The sequence below is a fragment of the Orbicella faveolata genome, unplaced genomic scaffold (assembly GCF_042242905.1).
Source record: "Orbicella faveolata isolate gen_17 unplaced genomic scaffold, um_ofav_v1 contig_13, whole genome shotgun sequence".
In the NCBI taxonomy this organism is placed as follows: Eukaryota; Metazoa; Cnidaria; class Anthozoa; order Scleractinia; family Merulinidae; genus Orbicella; species Orbicella faveolata.
The window spans coordinates 17077665-17091254 of record NW_028301540.1 but is presented as its reverse complement, the minus strand read 5'-3'; the positions used below and the strand labels follow the sequence as shown (position 1 = coordinate 17091254).

At 39.3% G+C, this 13590-nt stretch overlaps 1 pseudogene; it reads left to right on the top strand.

Annotated features, from left to right (window-relative positions):
• The first annotated feature begins 10635 nt into the window (after window positions 1–10635).
• LOC149115361 (uncharacterized) lies at window positions 10636–11678 on the top strand (annotated as a pseudogene).
• The last annotated feature ends 1912 nt before the right edge of the window (window positions 11679–13590 follow it).

Genomic DNA, 13590 nt, shown 5'->3' with positions numbered 1-13590 from the left:
TGTCAAAGGTTAATTGGAGAAGTTTAGCTCCATTTCTGATTTGATTGAGGGCCCTGTGTTGGCGATGATATTCCTCCATGAAAAAATAGGAGTCATAGCCAGAGAAGTTATGGGCCAAAACAGTTACATCGCATGTGTCTTCTTCAGTTAACGTATCCAACCATTCCAGGAAATCGCGGATGCAATCTTCACCTTTGAAGTGTAGTGGACAATTATCATCCTCAGTTTCCACTATTAGAAGATTAGGGATGTGTTTGCCAGTGTCTTGCATTGCCTCAATATCGAAGAAAACGAGAATCATCATCATCATCACCATTATCTTCGGCTTCAGTTCGTCGCTTGCATTTTTTCTTTCTCTTACTCTTTCTTTTTTCTCTTCGGTTAGCTCTTCTGGTGTTTTAGGTATCTAAATAAAGCATTAGTGGCTTGCGGCCTCTATGTATTCATGGCAAGAGGGACAGTCTATGTAACCGCATTTATGTTGTTGTTTCTTTAGACCTACCAACAACTTTTTACAGCTACGACATTTGCGGCATTGACTGCAAACACTGATGTTTTTGGAGTCGGCGGTTTTTTCCTTGTAGGATTTCGTCAGATGATTTTGAAAACAAACATCACCATAAAACATCCACTTACAGGATCTGCAGGGTGTGGCTGGTGGTTGATTACAACACCTGGCCTCTGTAAAGTCCTCATATCCCATTTGTAAGCAGGAAGAACAATGATCAGGGTTGTTTTCACAGGCGTGTTGACCTTCATTATTGTAGGGTTTGAGACACCTAGTGCAGAAATAACTGTTACCAAAGAACCCAGGTAATGTTGTATGATAATGAATATCATACAACAGTACCAGTTGTTTTTCCTGAGGCTTTCCAAAAGAAGTCATGCTATAACCCCGAGTAGCATCCACAGGTAAGAGCTGATAATTGTTCAAGGACTGCGTCAATGCAAATCTAGTGAGTTCCTCGTAACTGCATTTTCCCATTTCTACATTAGCTTCTATATGCAGCTTGATTGCTTCATCACTCTGGATAGAGACACCTCTTCTGAAACTGTTCCATTTAGGGTGATCATCCACTCTAGCTTTAGCTGTCACAATGGCACGGGCGCAGCATAGTTCATCTTTGTTATTGATACTGATGAAAGAACCTTTCAAACGTTTGAAAATTTCTGGATGTCCGGGTTTCAATTTTCGTTTCGTTACTGTGAGATGTACGAACGTGTGTAAAAGATAATTGAAATGGATTATTCATTTCAAAGTTCTCGTTTGAGTTTAACACCTGTGACATTTGCTGCAGCAGACTATCGACACGATCACTGCCATTTAATCATTCCCCTGCTGGTAGCCCTCAATAAGCATAGCTGTTGACTAAGCAATTGCTGGCTAAATTGAAGTAGACACGATCAGCGGCTGGTATCCTGTCTCAGAGAATCACATTTTGGATTTTTCTATGTAATCCATCAGCAATTGCTGCTGCCAAATTTTGTTGAGGTATAAATTGTCCCACCTGACGAATGTTGGAGGTGTAGTGACGCTCTCTAACGCCCATTTTTTTTGCTGTGACTATCCACGTATAGATTGAGGACAAATTCAAAGCGTCCAGGTTCTGTGGTAGCGAGACTTCCTTCCATTTGTTCTTGATTAGTGAGTTGACGTTTTGTAGCCTGGGCGACATTTGACAAAATTGTATCATCAATAGAGTCATCAAGAATCTAAGAGAAAAAATAAAATAAAATAAATAACCTGGTTCATCACACATTAAGTACACAAAATGTATTTTTGTTACAACATATTTAATTTACCTGTTGGGAATAACTGTTTTCTGTTCCATTCTCAATAGCAATAATGGCCTCCAACAATTCTTCATCGCTTATATCCTCAAAGTGGCTTGACATGGGACAAAAATCTTATCCAGAGAAACAAAAGTTTAGTCAACAGTCCACCATCTGCAAATGATTTCTATCTAGCGAGTCCCAACTTTATTGGTGTCATTAACTAATCATATTACAGGAAATGGCAGCACATTTCCAACATCCAATCATATTGTAGAAAAATGACATCATATTTTCAACCACCAATCAAGTAACATATGACGTTATTGGTCTATCGTAATTACATTCACCCATGCAGACCACCCAAAAAGTTTATTTAATTTGTTAATTTAATTCTTCCTGTAAATGAATAACAATTACACAACTTGCATGGAAACAAATGCCTTCATTAGTCTTTTAGTGTCCGTTCAATTTACCTTAAAAGATAATAGTCTATTCAGTTAAGATAACAGAGTCTAATCATTCAACGTTTAAGATAATAGTCCATTGTCACATTCTTCCGTTAAGTTTTCAACCCGTATACAAATTTTGTTATCCCACAGCCAATGGGACAAATTATTTGCATCGCACGCTTAACTTAAATTTAGGGGTAATGGTTCCATTGTAACTTAAAGGTTTATAAAATATGATTGAGCGAACACTATAGCTTTGCTTATCCTAAATCCGTCCAGTGTTACTTCTGTTATACTGGTAGCATGTTTCCAAGTCCGTCAGCGAGCTATTCAAAATCAAAAGAACTTCATTTGAAAAACCGAAACCACCTTCTAATTCTAGGTCTGATATAAAGGATTACAGCGAGCTATTCAAAATCAAAAGAATTTCTTTCATAAACTGTAACTGCCTACAAATTCCAGGTTTGATTGAATCACGTATTGATATAAAAAACACAAAGGTTCATTATCGTTTCCGTTCATTATCAGTGACCTGTTGAAAATCAAAAGAGTTTCTTTTGAATGCTCATACCGTCCTTGAAATTCCAGGTTGTGATTAAATCATGTGGTATTGAAAAGCACAAAGGTTATCCTTTCCATTCAATTTCAGTGACAATTCAAAATCAAAATAATTTCTTTTCAAAACCCTTAGCCGTCTTCAAAGTCCAGGTCTGATTAAATCGTGTAAGTTAAAGTATGAAGTTATCTTTTCCATTCAATTTCAACGACCTATTTCAAAATAACGGTACGGATTTATGTTTGCCTGACATGTACTCCCATTTGAAGTTATATTACCTCTCGAGAATCATTGTCTTGGTCCGCGTTCTCAATAGAACGGACAGCTGCCAAGAGTGGTTCATCAATCAAATTCATTGTTGGTTTTGAGGACGCTGTCAAACTGAATCTTATGACACTGCAGTTTTGATAATCGATAATCAATTTTGTGAATAATAAATGTGCGTCTCCACATGCTTGAGCACAAAATTAAAAACTCGGGAAAGCACGTTCGGTCATCGACTTTTATTAATGCAGTGGCTCCTATAAGAACCATTTGGTTTTTACCTACGTAAAGTATGTAGGATTTTAGAAGGTCGCCATACCTTGCTTTCTCCGCTTCAAGAAGAAGTGATACGCACGGGAGAATGGATACGCTGTAAAGATGCGGAATTTATCTCTGTACACCTCCTTCCAAGAGAAGTACATGCAAATCTCGTTCGTGGGATAACCCTACACGCAGACTCCAGTCTCTTTCTTCATCTTGAAAACGTACATGTAATAATACCCATAACCTGCCTTGTAGCCTTACTCGAGTATTTTGTAATCGTCACTATCCAGGAAAGTTTTACGTGCTAGAAAGGCCACAGTTGATGACAAATTAAAGGACCGCAGGAACTTGGAGGCTCCGAGTTCCTTGTCCAAATCCACGTGCCTTTCGTTGATATGCTCCGCATGGTCTTGAGACAGCATAACGTAATTGTTTTCAAAGTCAACTGCCATTTTTCCACGAGTGAGAATGAGAATATTTTTTCTCTACTATGCCTGATCTTTTATGAGCAAACCCATGTTGAGTGACATGTACCATCTATGTTTAGCAAGCCAATCAGAATAGTGTGATGCTTTGCCGAACCGATCAGATAATTGTATTATGGTGGTATGAACTGCCGACGCTTTGCCAAATCAATCAGATTAGTGCATTATGGTGGCATAAACCGCAGAATAGTCTTTGAAATACCATGCCTTTGAAAAACCCATCCTTTTGAAAAAAAATCCGTCACTTTGAAATAAGCATCACACTAGCTAATATTACTTCACGCAAATCGAGTGAAATCGAGTCCAGAGTATTTTACAGTTTTCATTGCAAAAATATGGCGCAACGTCAATCCCAAAGGCTATGTGGTTTGGATGCAGAAATAGTGCTGGAAACTGCCCGCGACAAACACTGTGTATTCTGTTTGACTGATGAGAACCAGGGATTCAATATTATCGGAGGAAAGGCGCTACGCTTCCCATGCTGTAAGAAATTCGCCCACCGCAGTTGTCAAAGGGAATGGGAAAGAAACTCGCCACTGTGTCCCCACTGTCGAAGAAAACTAGGTGACATACTCCCACCTGTGGAACCTACTGAACCTCGTAACAGAGGTTTCACCGCGACAGCGAGTAATAAACGCTCTTCAAGAGGAGAAACAAGATAGGGATGGACTCGAACAACGAATTAATGTGGTAAGTTTGACTTATTTTTTATATATACATGTCAGTTTCAAGGTTGACTTGACTACCATGTGTGTCCAGTGAGTGAGTGATAAACCGACGCTAGTTTTGTGCGCATGGCACAAAGTCAAAAGGGTTCCACATACACATTGTTGCTACGTGCTTACAAATGCCAAACATTAATCATACGATTTTTTTCTCTTCAGTTCGAATTTGGCTACCCACTTTCTGTAGAACATGTTCGATTTCTGATGGAGAGAATCTTATATGGTCTATCCATTCACCATTCGCTCAAATTAATGTTATGATAACATTAGCAATTGGTGACGCTGATACAGAACTTAAGAGCAGCTTTGCCTAAATATCAACTAGACTTGGAAATAGCGAAAAAATCGAATTTCTTCAGACTCGCCCAGAATGAAGCCCTACGGGCACTAGCTACAAAAATATTGTTTTAAGTTCGATAAATCAAAAATTATTTTTCTGCGCAATTTTTTCGTTTCGATGTCCCAAATCGGCCAAAATCGATCAAAAATGAGCGGCATATTCAGAGGCTCGTAAACTCAAAAGTAAAAATCTTCATAACAAACTGATTGCACGTTGTATTTGTACTTCCTTTCTTGTATATTTAGAGCTAAACAGATCGCGATTTGATTAGAACTAAAATATTTCATGATTTTTCTAAATTAACGACCCAAGACAGCTAAACGAGAGGTCTACATTTAGCCTATTTTCAAATGCTAAAAAGGCGTTCTGGTACACGGCTTTTCCCAAAACGACTTCTTTGGTCTGAAAGAGCATTGTTTCTTCTTCAAATTAGTGAAATAAAATTTTTGGGTAAATAAAATCGCGAGCGCTGAGATAGCGAACTAAATGCAGCACTTCTTCCTGAAAACGTGACCTTTGACCCAAGCGTAACGAAACCGAATACTGCAAGAAAACCCGGTAGAAAAGCAAACGCTTCGTTATTTTGAAACATTTTCTAGTGATATCTCTCCGAAACCATTATTGCAAGAAACTATTTCCAGATATGAAATCTTACAGGGTCAAAGAAGGAGCTAAAGGGTGCATTTTGACACAATAACTTTGTTTGCTGAGAATTGAAGTCAATGACCGTTAACGAATTCCAGTGAAATTTGTGAACTTGAACTATGTTACCCGATACTTACCTGAATATTTATACTGATTTATAGAAGAGTCGTCTTCTTGGATTAACCTTCAAAAGAAGCTGGATCCACATTTGGAAACAAATGTTTAATGTTCCGTGACCTGCCCGCTGCTATAAATTCCATGCACACGCCGACCGCATGTTTGTCGTAAAACGAACTGAACTCCACTGACAGTTTCCATAGGCAACCCCAAAATAAACAATGCCGCAAAATGTAAAGTGAAATTGGCTGTCTTCGGGAACAGTTAGAAGCTAGAGTCAAGATCCGTTACCTTTAAAAGGAGCTTGATTTTATTTGTTTGTGTCGACTTTGTTCACGCAGTATTTCTTACTGTCACGTTCGAATACTGCAAATCGGTCACGCAAAAATACTGCAGACCGTGCAGACTTGTTTGAACCTTTAATTTTGACTCTTTTTTTTGGTGCTAGTTACAAAATTGTGTTCAATATATCTGAAAGTTTGTCATTTATCAACAGGCAGCACAAGCGCAGTATGTGACTTTTGATTCAATAGACAAACGCGTAAAAGACTTTGTATGGGAAACTTACTCAGTCTGCACGGTCTGCAGTGTTTTGGCATGACTGATACACAGTATTCGAACGTGACAGTAACTACTGAGTGAACGAAGTAAAATCAAGCACTTTTTAAAGGCAATGGATCTTGACTCTAGCTTCTAACTGTTCCCGAAGACAGCCAATTTCACTTTACATTTTGCGGCATTGTGTATTTTGGGGTTGCCTATGGAAACTGTCAGTGGAGTTCAGTTAGTTTTACGACAAACATGCGGTCGGCGTGTGCATGGAATTTATAGCAGCGGGCAGGTCACGGAACATTAAACATTTGTTTCCAAATGTGGATCCAGCTTCTTTTGAAGGTTAATCCAAGAAGACGACTCTTCTATAAATCAGTATAAATATTCAGGTAAGTATCGGGTAACATAGTTCAAGTTCACAAATTTCACTGGAATTCGTTAACGGTCATTGACTTCAATTCTCAGCAAACAAAGTTATTGTGTCAAAATGCGCCCTTTAGCTCCTTCTTTGACCCTGTAAGATTTCATATCTGGAAATAGTTTCTTGCAATAATGGTTTCGGCGAGAAATCACTTGAAAATGTTTCAAAATAACGAAGCGTTTGCTTTTCTTCCGGGTTTTCTTGCAGTAATCGGTTTCCGTTACACTTGGGTCAAAGGTCACGTTTTCAGGAAGAAGTACTGCATTTAGTTTGCTATCTCAGCGCTCGCGATTTTATTTACCCAAAAATTTTATTTCACTAATTTGAAGAAGAAACAATGCTCTTTCAGACCAAAGAAGTCGTTTTGGGAAAAGCCGTGTACCAGAACGCCTTTTTAGCATTTGAAAATAGGCTAAATGTAGACCTCTTGTTTAGCTGTCTTGGGTTGTTACCTTTGAAAATTCGTCAAATATTTTAGTTCTAATCAAATCGCGATCTGTTTAGCTCTAAATATACAAGAAAGGAAGTACAAATACAACGTGCAATCAGTTTGTTATGAAGATTTTTACTTTTGAGTTTACGAGCCTCTGAATATGCGGCTCATTTTCGATCGATTTTGGCCGATTTGGGGCATCAAACGAAAAAATTGCGTAAAAAAAATAATTTTTGATTTATCGAACTTAAAACAATATTTTTGTAACTAGTGCCCATAGGGCTTCATTCTGGGCGAGTTTGAAGAAATTTGATTTTTTCGCTATTTCCAAGTCTAGTTGATATTTAGGCGAAGATGCTCTTAATCGGGTGTATTTTTGCATATTCCTGGACTATGTTTTACCCAAGGAAATTCAAAATTATTGCAGTATTTTTATAGTGTATCACCAGCACAACATTTATGATTATAGGTTAGAAAGCATTATATTAATGTAGTTTTTTCTTGCTTTGTTTCAGTTTCATTTTCCCTACCACATCATTACGAATAACATTGTAACGGTTTTTAATGTTTTAGAAAGTGTCATCCGAAACATTGATAGGAATGTTTATCATGTAATTTTTATGTTGCGACTTGCCATGTAAATAACCTTTGGGATAACATTTCGAGAGTTTGTTTACTATGTATTTCCATGGGAAGTGAATCAAATCATAGAATTGTATTCTGTTTCAACTGACATGCATTTAAATAACGAGTATGTAATTCATTCAGTGGATGTTTCTTAAGTTGGGCACATCGATTCTAACATAATTCAGGTGCGTTGCTACTAGAGCTCACACATTGTAATTAGGATTTTGATAATAAACTTTGCTTTAAAATGAACACAGAGTCTGTTATTTACTTTGTCAACTTTTATAGAATAATAATGACATGAGCATCCAGTGAGTGATGTTTATGAAAAGGTATTGTTATGGGAAAGAGTTCTAATGTTTTCTTGAGTTTGACGTATCCATGGTAACAGAAGTCCCGCTCCGGGTGAGGAATGATGTCATTAATCTCGTGAGAGACGGGTGAGGAATGACGTCATTAATCTTGTTTCCATGTTGGCTGAGTAAAAAGCCTGGTGTAATGACGTCATTAACCTCGTTTCCGTGTTGGCCGAGTAAAAAAAGCCTGGTTTCTAGCATAAACAAAGAAATCACGAAATTTTAAAGTTAACCAGCTTTAATATCAATTTTTTCCCTAAAATTACAGGACGTGGAAACTGATTATTTACATGACATAAGTTTGAAACCATAACCAAAACGCGTGACACTCGGTCATGGGACAATGGTCAACATGATCATTTAAGTGAAAACCGCAACTCGGTAGTGGTTTTACAATCGTTTGTTTTAACTGTTCACATTTGGGGCAACCCTGTTTCTAAATCAAGACAAGGAATGTTCAGTTTGTTTAACAAGTCTTTTTCAACATGACCTCCTTTGCAGGCTACCACAGTTCTTTCCCCTGTCTTGTATTGGTTGTACAAGTGCAGTAAGACAATATCTGCTTGATCTTGCTCATAAGCTCTCTCCTGGTAACGGGGTTGATAAGTGAGTCCGTGTATTTTATGCTTTGCAAAGCTCACTGTCTTTTTATCCTTGTGAGACAAGTCTTTGAGTGTTGTTGGTTGAAAGAAAGCATGGCGGCCAAAGTGTTCATTCCAAGAGTAATAACCCATTTCAGGCACTTTTGCACAAAGAACCCCTTTTAAGTCTACGATGAGACATAAGCTGTCCTTTACAGAAGCCACGTTGTGTGAGACTGAAAATTAAATGTCTCTAGAGTTAAGTTTATGGTGTTTTTTAGAACCAATCAACATTCTTGATGTGAATTATCTTGATTGGTCTGGTTTACATGGGCGACTAGTGATTGTGCAGTCTTCTGTTTCCTGCGAAACAATTGCAGCTCCAATGACCCTTTTTACTTTGTTCCTGACCTTGGCCATGACGCGTAACGTATACAAGTCTTCACGAAATTCCCTTTCTTTTCTCGGATCGAAAAGATGCCCTTTCAATTCCCGTGGAAACTTGATGATGTCGGGATGGTCTGCTATGCAGAAGATGTTGACCTTTTGACATTCGTCCCACAACTCTTGGTCAAAGGGGGTGCCAGGTTCGGGGATGACGTGATCTCTCACTATCTACTCATCGTAGAATCGGTTAGATTGCTTCTTGTAGGGCAATTGTCGTATCCAATTGGACACATAATTCTGCCTGTCGGGTTTGAATAATTCCTGCGGTTGTGGGTAACCTGCGTGATTGGAGGGGTGTTGGCTCTCTAATAACCAGGCTTTCACTTTCTTACTCGGGGTTTGATTGACCCACTGGAAGAACTTGCAGTTACGTTTGGGGCAAATGAAGAAGAGACATCTGGGGTTTTTTTCAGATTGGGACTGGGACATTCTCAAGGGACGTTCACAGTAGCACTGCATTTTGTCCAACTCATTCTCCAGTGCAATTGACGTTTTGCAGAGTCTATGTAATGCTCTATGCGATCCACACCACAGGACATGAAACACTTGGCAACAGGACACTTGTAATACTCCCACTCCCCGTACTTTGTGACAGTTTTTTCCTTCTGTAAAGCCTCAGACTCATGTAGTGGGCAATGGTACAAGATCTCAGTATCTACTCTTATAATTGGTCTTGGTAGTGGTGGTGGTGGCGAATTCCCAAAGGTGTTGGCAGACAAAGCGACTCTCAGTAAATTGTTCCACTCTTTAGTAATACCGTCTAAGAATTCATCAGCATTAAAGTCTTCGCTACTCATTGCCACATCAATATGCTCAGACACTACTAAAAAAATATTTAAACATTGACTTTTTTTAAAGTTTCTAAAATATGTGTTACTAATCTAACATGCCTTGGTGTAACTTCTTGTCTTCTAAGTAAATGTCTTTGCCTCATGTGTTCTTTTTGTTGCTTTCTCTTTGTCTTGAAGAAACTGTCTCTCTTTTCCATGTCTTCTTCCTCTACTAGACAACGAATCTTTTGTCGCGTACTTAGTCTACCATTTTTTAAAATGGTCTTGATTTTTACATAATAGTTAAAATCAACCTTGCCCTTGGAATTAAACTTTGTTTGTTTTAAGATACCCTTTAAAGGTATTGTAGTGAATGTCTCTCATTGAGGTTCTATGGTCTTGACCACTACTTTCTTGTTGAACTCAATGGTTGATGGTTTGTACGAATGTAACCATTTATCAAGTAACGTTTCTGTACCTTCCTCAGGTTCTTTTTTTGTCTTCTTCACCTACTTCTCCTTCTTATCTTTGTCTGCCATTTTCGTTTTTTCTTTTTGATTTTGTGATAGGATAATGGCAAGGAGATACATCTCCAGGTTGGAAAGAGGTACACGATGTTTCTTGCACTTCTACTCCACCGTGATCACTTTCAAGTTGTATCATTTCGGTTCTCCTGTCATATTATTTATTCTTCCTTCTCTCTTCTTCTGTATGTGCTCCGACCAAACGATGTTTTCGAGTAAAGAAATGAATAGGCCCACACATTATATGAGATTTATCAGCCAATCACCGTTCAGTGCTTCTCCATAGCATGACATCATATTTGACCAATCACAGCATTTTGTAACCAAGTAAGGAAATCAACCTTTGTGAAGGACACTGTCAAACTGGTTTGACAGCATCCTGTGTTTTCCCACCTTTACTATTCTGACCAATCATAGGATTTTGCGGCCAAATAAGGAAAAGTATGACGTTAATGTATAAACGAACATGTGATACACCAGTCGCGCACCAGATAATGTCACATCCATATCGTATAAAAGTCAAATCAGTACTTACCGGTAGCCGTCAGCAGTCAAAGTGTTTGAATCATCTTGGAAACATCATGAAGTTTTGCATGAACAAGAACAGCAATAGTCATATCAAGCAGATCATCGACAGTCAAGTCAAGGTCCATTGGGAAGAATGGTCAGAAGATACCAACACGTTGATTGACACCCTGTTCGTCTTTGACTTTTTGTTTTATGATCCAAATGGTGAAAGTATGTCGGAGACAGATTTAGAAGAAAAAAGACCCAAGTGGAAAGATTGCATCCTACCATGGATGAAAAGTAGTGGCTTGGTGTTTCTCTTTACTTTAGAGTGGTATGAGGTAATGTACGATAGATGTACGAAAGCCTTTGATTTTGTCATGTGCGACAGATCCCCTGAGTTGTCTGAAGATACCAATATGTTTGCAGCCACCGTTGCTTTGGCGTATCTGATGTGCATTGCCCTTGTTTCTCTGTTAAGACCCATTAGAACAATGCAGCAAATCACAGAAGACTTAGAACAAAAAGTGAGAATTCCGTTTGAAATGACAGTTAAAGCGACGCACCAAGGAGTTTGTCACGAACTGTACAAACTAGTTTGTAAGATGGCCAAAGAAGTCGACTTGTGGCAAGAAAGGTTCAACCTCTTGCTGGACACAAATCTGTGTGAAGATTATATGGAGAAAGATAGGTTGTATCAATCAGACGATTACCAATTAGCCAGAGACTGGGATCCAAGGAAATAATGTAATCTGGGAGGCTGCCAATATTCCAGTACGGCTTGGGACACTTGTGATCTGTATAAGAAAGAAGAAGACCCATTTGATACTGTAAACTAAATTGTATGAATTGTATAAAGGATTGAAAGCGTATCAATAAAGTTCATTTTGCCGCAGACATAATGTTGAGTCACTTGTATTGGTGTTGGTTGTGTTGAGTGTGTGAAAGAGCGTATCTCAAATATGCACAAGGGGTAGTCATTCCTCTTGCATCCAGTGCTGACCCTCTCAAAGAATTCGAAGCCACAGACGTAAAGCAAAACATCTTTCGTTTTCTCATCTTTATTATGTGGCTGAAACATTAACCCCAAGCATATGAGTGGTTCCTGACCATTCAAGAACACCACGCAGACCTCCTCGAGGCTTACACTTTGAAATTAGGGACGCTATGAAGAAATCAAAAGCCACCAAGTTACTAACATCTTATCATGACCCTCGTCAACCGGGTAGTTTGGGTGGGATAACCAGTTTTGCCCGAGCCCTAAAACTCCCCGTCAAAAAAGTGCAAGAGGTGTTGGAAAAGAATTTGGGCTACACGCTTCACAAACCGCGAAGGAGACGTTTCCCTACCTTACCTGTGTCGGTGTTCAACATAGATGAACAAAGGGTGGCCGATCTGTTGGAAATGCAAAACATACCCAAATACAACAAAGGCATGCGTTATTTACTGATGGTGATCGATGCATTTTCCAAGTACGCTTGGGTGGAACCCATCAAAACTAAAATGGGAAAAGCAGTAACCGAAGCCTTCGAGAAGATTTTGAAACTTGCCAAGGGTAGAAAACCCATCAACGTACAAACCGACGATGTTAAGGAATTCTACAATAGTACGTTTGCAGTCTTGATGAAACAAAAAAACACTCACCATTTTTCGACCAGAAGGAGAGCCTGTTATGTGTCATGAAGAGCAAACGAACAGTTCGTAAAAAAACCAAGGAGACGGAGGACACAAAAAGGGGGATTGTTACCATTGGCAGCTCTCATTCCAGCTTTAGTAGCAGCAGGCAAGGCGGTGGCTCTAGGAGGAATCTCTGGTGCAGCTGGTTACGGTGTGAAAAAGGGTTTGGAAACTGCTTCGCGTAAACGTCGACGCTGAAAAATAAACCAAAGGCCAAGAAAAGAAGTAAACAGCGAGGTGGAGCACTGGCATGACGTAAATATCGATTGGTAGACAAGATCAGCGAAGGAGCCAGTATGTTCTTATTGGGACCCTCACCTACCTTTGCTATGCTGGCTTTGAAATTAGCTGGTCAGGCAGCAAAAGGAATCAGAGACAATGTGAATCACTACAACAAGAGACAATGTGGAGGTGCACTGTTTACTGTTCTCAAGAATGCAGCCAAGATCAGGTACAAGCTCGGAAAGGACAAACGGTATAAGAGAATAGGTGCAAAGGGTGTCACAGGCAGTTACAACAGACATCCTGCACCTTGGGAAGTATGATTCGATTATGCAGACAAGGCCCTTTCTTGGAGGCAGGAGAAGGAGATGTTAAAGCATGCTAATGCAGATCAAATCAACACCGTGAGCGAAATGGTTCTCAATCTATTATGAAACAGAATTCTCGTTGACCCAATCACCATGGCAAAACTGCATCGCTATAAGACAACGCTACATGAGGTGGGGAAACACAGAAACTCGGTCAAGAGGTGAAGAGAACATCTCCGAGAACAAAAGGGTAGCGGATTCTGGTAAGGTTTGAATGACGTGTTCCAAGCATGTCGATGTTAAACACCAGAGATGCCCATGGTTATCCACTGCAAGGTTATGACTTCGTCCCCAAACCCAAAGACACCTTGAGCGAATTGGTCAGGTTATTACAACAAGCCAATGAAAGAGAAGACGCCCTGAAACGTGATGTGGAACATTGGCATCGAGTTTACAGCGTCCTCCTTCAAGGGCATATGGCATTTATGTATGAGGATCTGTGTTCAGCTTGCAAACGACACCGCAATGAGACCGAAGTAGGTGA